This window comes from Heterocephalus glaber, unplaced genomic scaffold (assembly GCF_053883595.1).
Source record: "Heterocephalus glaber isolate CG9 unplaced genomic scaffold, H.glaber_assembly_v1.0 deba00001463, whole genome shotgun sequence".
In the NCBI taxonomy this organism is placed as follows: Eukaryota; Metazoa; Chordata; class Mammalia; order Rodentia; family Bathyergidae; genus Heterocephalus; species Heterocephalus glaber.
The window spans coordinates 7,312,478-7,318,331 of record NW_028258310.1 but is presented as its reverse complement, the minus strand read 5'-3'; the positions used below and the strand labels follow the sequence as shown (position 1 = coordinate 7,318,331).

The following is a 5,854-nucleotide window of genomic DNA, read 5'->3' as shown; positions in this document are numbered from 1 at the left end:
AATAACCAAAATTCAGTTGTATTTATTTGTATAACTTATGGATCTTTACTCTTATTTAATTCTGTGGATGTCTAGGTAAAAATATTGTGAAAAATGACATATACCTATCAGATATGTATAGTAGAACATTAGGAGCAATAAAATGAATAACAACAAATTCTTGTCCAGGGTGTAATCATTTGCCTCGGTAGAGATTCTTTCATGGGAAAAAACAGAACAGAATTACTGTAGCTCACAATTACTCCTATAGTGCATACCAAAAGATTCTGGGACAGGTTGAAGAGATTAAGAAAGTTCATATTATTTGTTCCAAGAAATTTCTGTTTATTAATTAATTACCTATTGATGTATTTTATTTATTGCTATAAATCTCTTTATTTACATGCATTTATATGGGAAAGGAAAAGAATGTGATGTCTTCTGGAATCTATTGCTATCCTGCTAAGATTTTCTATCATTTGTGGACAGGATATGTTTTTACAAATCCCCTGAAACATGAATCATGATTCTAGTTGCAGAAAAGAAACATTCCTGAAAGTACTTTATCTCTGCCATGGCCTCAAGGCCACCCTTGCAAAGTTTGTGAGATCTAATGGGATTATGAGGGCAAGGTGGAAAGAGATTGTCAGCATCTCTCACATGAGATAATAGCAATAATTCTAAAAATGCCTTTGTCTTATTGCAACAACTGTCATCAGAGAGGCTCATATTTTCCTCAAAACAACAGTATCTTTGTAGATATGAATCACTATGGAAAGCAGGAGCCCACGGGAGAGGGCAAGGTTTAGTTGTTGCAGTCCATAGAGCTTAATCACTGAAGACATATAGTTTGATGGTCGCCTGGTTTCAGGGATTAGGGAGGAGGTTATTTGTTCCACTTCCAACTCTTTCTTCCCTAATAAACTTCTCCAACTGGGGTTCAGCTAATCATTATCTGTTTAAGCTATTAAGATTAATTTCTTAGTCTATGCAATCAGAAAAGAAGTTGTACAATTTGATTTTTGGTTAATGTCATGCCAGAAAAATCAAGATCTAATGAATGGACTCCTGGGCTAAGTAAGAGCCAAGCTGACATGATTCTTTTTGCCAAGTCTATCACTAAGTGACTCAATCACTATTCCTGATTAACTGGGCTCAGCAATGAACTCCTTAGATCCTCGCATAAGTAATTAAACAGCTCTAACTTTAAATTCTTTATCTCTAAACTGAAGGGATCTCTTATGTTGTTATGAAGCTATAATCTCTCCAAAAACTAATCTCTCCCTGGGAGGGAAGAAACCCATGAGTTAAACTGTCTTTTCTATGGCACAGCATACTGAAGACATAATTAGACTGTTGTTTTGACATACATTTCATTCATTCAAGAAGTATTTATTGACCTTCTACAAGTTGCTTGGCATTGTGCTAAATAGTAGGTATTCAATGATGATCAAGCACAGACATAGTTACTTGCCTTGTAGAACCTATAATTTGGTGTGGGAGCCATATATAAATAAGGTAACCCCACAAATAAATATATCATTACAACTCTGAAAGGATAAGGAAGAACTGGGATTAGGGTACCCCTCCCCTTGCATATACTCAGACCAAATGTGATAGTAGGGCTGATTGGGATGGAAGAAGTGGGGAAGAATGGAAGGGAATAAAAGGAAGAATTTGTTATGGCTCATAGAGGTCTATGACAGCCAAGCCACAGTATATGCTGCACTACCTTTGATGAAGACGAGAGGGGGGAAAAAAATCTAACTAACAGCATTATATAAACCGCTGAATTTCCATTCCTGAATAAGTGTTATGTGCATTCTAATTAGCAGATCTCTCAGGAAACAGGCAGCCACAGTGTTATTGTCTTAGTTACTTTCTTGTCGCTGAGACACAATGCCTGAAATCCACAACTTTAAAAAAGAGAAGTTTATTTTGGCTCATAGTTTGTTGAGGTTCCAATTCACAGTCAGCTATCTCCAAGGCAGGGTGGCATAGCGAAGGGGTATGGCAGAGGTGAAAGAGTTCACGACATGATGGGAGGGAACAAAGAGAGAGATCAAAGGAAAAGGAAGCGTGATAGACCCTTCCAGGCCAAGCCTCCAGTGACCCACTTCCTCCCATCAGGCTTTACCTCACAACATCACAACCAGTTGTAAATTCATCAGTGGACCAGTCCACATGGATAAATACTACAACCCCTTGATCCAATCACCTCCTCCTGCCTATGAGCACATGAGGCTTTGAAGGGGCATCTATAAATCAAAACACTCATCATGCCCCCCAAAGAACATGATATGACTGTAAAAATCATCTCTTCATCTGTCTAACACACCATTAGGCAGGCCTAAAGTCCTGAGAATACAGATTCACTGGCAATATGATTGGTCCATCTGTTATTGTTTGCTGTAACTTTTATATAATTTGCTAATGAGCATAACATACAAAAATAGTACTGCCTTTCTTAGAATAATATTTATTCAGAATCGTTTATCTAGCTTTTTTCTTGTAGTTTCATACTGTGAAGTACAAATATATATCTAGAATCCATGAGAGATACAATATACATGAAACTATAATTTCAGTAATCTGTTTGTTACTCTTTTGGGTGCCAGATGTAGATATCTATAGACATTACCACTGACTCCAGCTCATGCACATCACTGAAAACTTGTTTGCCCATTTTGTAAAAGTATCATGCACACATGCTATTTTGTATTAATTCGACACATCCACTTCCCTGATCTCTCCTCTGCTTCCTCCCCTCTCTGCACCCCTACTTAATCACTTGTCCATTGAACCACAAAGGAAAAAGTAGGAAAAAAGAGCACTATTTGCTTTTTTCCACCCCACCTCTGAGCATCTGCAGTTGTACACTATGAGGACAAGTTCTATTAACCACCTTGACATTTGTGCTTTGCTTCTAACTCAAATCTCTGTACTTTCCCTTCTTGATGTCCATCTCACCTTCTTCCCAGTCCTAAGACCATCCGCTCAAACATTAGTCCACCTCTCTCCTTGACATGATCTCTAGTGGCAACTGCCAAATCCAGCCTTGCTGTGTCTAGTTTAAGGCTTGCTTACTTCCTGTGCCCTGCACTGCTCCTTAACCCTTAGCTGCTCACCTCGCTCCACTGGACAGATTGCTTACTCAATGCCAGGACTCTCAACCCTCAGCAAGCCAACTTTCAGTACACTTTTAAAAAAGGTGTTTCTATTCGCTTGGTTCATAACTTTTCTGCCCTTTAAAATTTTTATCACTTATGAATGAAAGATTGTTAAAACAGAAAACCAATTGGAAAAGATACAAACTACAAATGTAAAAATAACCCAAAATCATAATAGGGGGAGAAAAAAAGGTATAACATATTGGTAAACATTTTTTTCAGACCCACCTCTTCCTTTCTCCTCATCTGTCTTGCATAAATGCTCATATGATTTATGGTATCAATTTTACTTGTGCAGAAGCATACAGAACAGGATCATTGACAATCTACATGCTTTACTCTTTGCATAAGAATAAATCAAGAGGTGCAGGCAATGCTGGGAGGAACCCTCCCAAGGTTTCCAGGAGCTGCCAACGGAGCCCTGCATCTCCTACGCATCTTACATGCAGGCAACTGAAGCTGAGAACAGGTCCATCCAGCAAGGTCACCTGCCCAGGCTGGGGAGGTGCTGGAGGTCACCTGCCCCTCGGTCCTCGGCGTCCTCGATGGCGGCAGCGCAGGTGGCTGTGACCTTTGAAGATGTGGCTGTGAAATTCACTCAGGAGTGGGAGCAGCTGGACCTTTCCAAGAGGACCTTATACTGGGAAGTAATACTGGAGATCTGTGGACTTTTGACTGCTGTGGGCTGTCCTTTGTCCAAGTCAGAGCTTATCTACCAGTTGGAGCACAGCCAAGATCTAAGAAGAGCGACAGAAGTTCTCCTCCAAAGCTTTTATTCAGGTAATAGCACAAAACCTAACAGCACAAAGCCCTTCTGCTTACCAGGCCTGGCCTGAGGGAACTATGCTTTGTGATCGTCAGACAGAAGGAGCCTCTGGGGACTTCCTGTTGGGGCTGCACCAGGGTCAGGATGAGCCCTGTGAGTTGCAAGAAGGATTCCTGAGACCAGGAACAGAGGTTCCAGGGCAGAAGCTTCCTGGGAATAGAAGCCCTGGACTTGATGGCATGGGGTCAGCTGACAGTGTGTGTTAAAGGTCTATGCAGGAGCACATCTCTCCATACCCATCTTTGTATATCTGTGACTCCCATGGATCAGCTTCAGATCCCTTGGTCCATGAAGGAAAAAATCCCTTCAAATGCCAGGAATGTGGGAAACTGTTTAAGAAGGAACGCTTTCTCCTTCTGCATCAGTGGGTTGTGGGAAGGCCTTCAGCCGTGGGACTCACCTTAGTCCGCACCAGTGAATACACAGTGGAGAGAAGCTTTGTAAGTGCAGTGAGTGTGGACAGACCTTTGCCTACCTCTCCACAATGATTTTGCATAACAGGATCCACACTGGAGAAAAGCCCTTTGTGTGCAATGAGTGTGGCAAAGCAGGTTTCACTCGACACTACTTCATCCATACGGGATGTTTGAGTGCATGGAGTGTGGGAAGCTTTTCAACCACAGGTCAGGCCTCACCAGACACCAGTGGATTCACAGTGGAGAGAAGCCCTACAAGTGCATGGAGTATGGTAAAACCTTTTTGTGGAGTGCACACCTCATCTACCACTCGTTCATCCACACAGGAGAGAAGCTCTATAGATACAATGAATGTGGAAAGGCCTTTACCTGCAACTCTTCTCTCACACAGCATCAAAAGAGGCACATGAAGAAGAACACTGCCAGTGTCTTAGAGGAGGAGAGACCTATCACAAGTGTGCAAGCCTATGCCAAGATTGAAGGACTCATATAAGGAAAGGAATTTCTTCATGTAACCAGTGAAGAACATCACTGGTCAGGGGAATTGCCTAACAGCCTCAAGTTATTCACACCAGAGAGAGACTCAGCACCATCTCTATGAAGAAAATAATCATTTGTCATCTAAAGTGTCGTGTACGAAATTGACCCAGTCTGCAGTCTTCTACATTTGAGAATTCACCCATGAGAGAGTTCAGTTGCTATTGTGCTTGTTTGTATTAAAGAACTTGTATTAAAGGTCTCAACTGTATCTTCTAGTGCATATTGAAATTTTATCTCAGGGATAGTGTGGTTTTATTTGTTTGCTTGTTTTGTGGTACTGGGGATTCAATCCAGGGACTTGGCATGAACTACATCCTTAGCTTTCTTTTTTATTATGATACAGTGTCCTAGTAAGTTGCTAAGTTGCCTAGGCTGCACTAGAAATTTTGATCTCTCTACCTTATCTTCCCAGAGTGCTGAGATTACAGATGTGTGCCACCTCACCTGGTTTCTGCTAAAATATACATATATATTTTAATTTTATTTATTTATTTTGGGATAGGGTCTTGCTTGTAGTTCAGGCTGGTCTTGACAGCAATCTTCCCTCAGCTTCCAGAGTGCTGGCATTTCAGGCATGCGCCACCATGCCTGGCTCTTTTAAGAGTTTTAGTTTACCTTTTTCTTTTTAATCTCTGGTCCATATTAAGGTAATTTTTGTATTACCATACAAAGCATAGGTTGAGTTTCTTTCATTATTGAGAAATTCATTTGTTCTCGCACCATTTATTAAAAAGACTATTCTCTGTTTATTGAATTACTTTTATGTCTTGGTCATAAACAATTAACCATATTCATGTTGGCCTATTTCTGCATTCTCTGTGCTACTGACCTGGTTTTCTGTGTTTATTGGCAGAGGCCAAAACCTGTGTCAGTAACACACTATCTTGTGCAGCTATCAAATACATGAAGTGATTCTATCCTCC

General features: G+C 40.7%; 1 pseudogene; it reads left to right on the top strand.

Moving 5' to 3' along the window:
- Positions 1-3,592: 3,592 nt before the first annotated feature.
- Positions 3,593-4,801, top strand: LOC147826650 (zinc finger protein 543-like; annotated as a pseudogene).
- Positions 4,802-5,854: the final 1,053 nt, after the last annotated feature.